This window comes from Eschscholzia californica, unplaced genomic scaffold (genome assembly GCF_041429995.1).
Source record: "Eschscholzia californica isolate CP2 unplaced genomic scaffold, dmEscCali1.0.p SCAF_168, whole genome shotgun sequence".
In the NCBI taxonomy this organism is placed as follows: domain Eukaryota; kingdom Viridiplantae; phylum Streptophyta; class Magnoliopsida; order Ranunculales; family Papaveraceae; genus Eschscholzia; species Eschscholzia californica.
Window position 1 is genome coordinate 15,001 of NW_028238274.1, and position 2,500 is coordinate 17,500.

The following is a 2,500-nucleotide window of genomic DNA, read 5'->3' on the forward strand; positions in this document are numbered from 1 at the left end:
TCCGTGCGTGTGAACTACGTTGTCCCATGTGCCGGCTCTCGACTCCTAAGATGTCCCATGTAAATGCCCTTCGTGGGAAAGAATGTCCCGTGCAACGTCCCTTGATGATCCCCATAAGGTGTCCCATGTGCGTCCCATGATGTCCCATGCGCGTCCCGTGCCGTCCGAGCCTCACCAAGGCCGTCCCATGCGCGTCCCGTGCCGTCCGAGCCTCACCAAGGCCGTCCCATGCGCGTCCCGTGCCGTCCGAGCCTCACCAAGGCCGTCCCATGCGCGTCTCGTGCCGTCCCGAGCTGTGCCGAGGCCGTCCCGTGCTGTCCCATGCCGTCCCGAGCCTCGCCAAGGCCGTCCCGTGCCGTCCGAGCTGTGCCGAGGCCGTCCCGTGCCGTCCGAGCTGTGCCGAGGCCGTCCCGTGCTGTCCCATGCCGTCCCGAGCCTCGCCAAGGCCGTCCCGTGCCGTCCGAGCTGTGCCGAGGCCGTTCCGTGCCGTCCCGTGCTGTCCCATGCCGTCCCGAGCCTCGCCAAGGCCGTCCCGTGCCGTCCGAGCTGTGCCGAGGCCGTCCCGTGCTGTCCCATGCCGTCCCGAGCCTCGCCAAGGCCGTCCCATGCGCGTCCCGTGCCGTCCGAGCCTCAAGTAGGCCGTCCCAGGCCGTCCCGTGCCGTCCCATGCGCGTCCCGTGCCGTCCGAGCCTCACCAGGGCCGTGACATGCCGTCCCGAGCCTGACCAAGGCCGTCCCGTGCCTCACCAAGGCCGTCCCTTGCGCGTCCCGTGCCGTCCCGAGCCTCACCAAGGCCGTCCCATGCGCGTCCCGAGCTGTCCCATGCCGTCCCGAGCCTTAGCAAGGCCGTCCCATTCGCGTCCCGTGCTGTCCCATGCCGTCCCGAGCCTTAGCAAGGCCGTCCCATTCGCGTCCCGTGCCGTCCCATGCGCGTCCCGTGCTGTCCCGTGCCGTCCCGAGCCTGACCAATGCTGTCCCGTGCGCGTCCCATTCTTTTGGCTCGGCTGGCCCGTGCATTCTATGGGGTCGTGGGACATTTCGAAATCCACCCGGGCCATTTCGACTCTCTCTTCATTAATACTATTGAGGTATTATTTATGAATTATTGGAGAAAAGAAACGGAAGAAAATATTTTTTTTTCTATTTTTTATGAATTTTCCGGTGTTTATTCACTTAAAAATTCATAGAAAAATAAATATTTATCGGAATCGCTATTATAATATATCAAAAAAATCCTTGCGAAAAGACCTTTCCAACGAGTATAAGTTTGCTGGATTCCGACGAGTAACGAAGGAGTAAAGGCCCAGTATGCTTGGTTAAAAAATTGATGTTTCCTTGTGAAAATAGGAAAAACAATAACTTTGCACTATAAGGGGGAGGGTTGAGCTCCTTCCCCAGAGCGTGCACAGCACTTGTGCTGGCACGTTCCCTAGTGCTCGCCAAGCACCATAGGGCATCCAAAGGGCAAAGCTCGGCCTACTACATAATGGGAAGCTTCTAATATGTCGGAATACGAAGAGATTTCGTGCGACCCGAAGCTCGGCTCGGGCGTCCCGGCCTGTGCCGAGCTGTGCCGAGCGCGTCCCAGGCCGTCCCGAGCCAAGTCTCGGGCGTCCCAGGCCGTCCCGAGCCAAGTCTCGGGCGTCCCAGGCCGGCCCGAGCAAAGTCTCGGACGTCCCGGGCCGTCCCGAGCTGTGTCGAGGCCGTCCCAGGGCGTCCCGAGCTGGAGCGAGGGCGTCCCAGGCCGTCCCGAGCCAAGTCTCGGGCGTCCCAGGCCGTCCCGAGCAAAGTCTCGGACGTCCCAGGCCGTCCCGAGCAAAGTCTCGGGCGTCCCAGGCCGTCCCGAGCTGTGCCGAGGCCGTCCCAGGCCGTCCCGAGCTGTGGCAAGGGCGTCCCAGGCCGTCCCGAGCAAAGTCTCGGGCGTCCCATGCCGTCCCGAGCTGTGGCAAGGGCGTCCCAGGCCGTCCCGAGCTGTGCCGAGGCCGTCCCGAGCCTAGTCTCGGGCGTCCCAGGCCGTCCCGAGCTATGGCGAGGGCGTCCCAGGCCGTCCCGAGCCAAGTCTCGGGCGTACCTGGCCGTCCCGAGCTGTAGCGAGGGCGTCCCATGCCGTCCCGGGATGTCCCATGCGCGTCCCGTGCCGGCCCGAGCAACAGCTCGTGCGTCCCGTGCCTCGGCCCTTCCAAGTGGTGCTTCGTCGGACATCTCGATATCCACTCGAGCATTTTCGACCATTCTCCATATGTGGGTGTGTGGGTATTTATCAGGAATATTGGAGAAAGAATCGGGAAAAAAATATTTTTTTTCTATTTTTTTTGAATTTTTAATTGTTTATTCACTTAAAAATTCATAAAAAAATAAATATTTATCGGAATCGCTATTATTATATATCAAAAGAATCCTTGTGAAAAGACCTTTCCAACGAATGCAAGTTTGTTGGATTTGGACGAGTAACGAAGGAGCAAAGGCCGAGTATGCTTGGTTAAAAATTTGATGTTTCCTT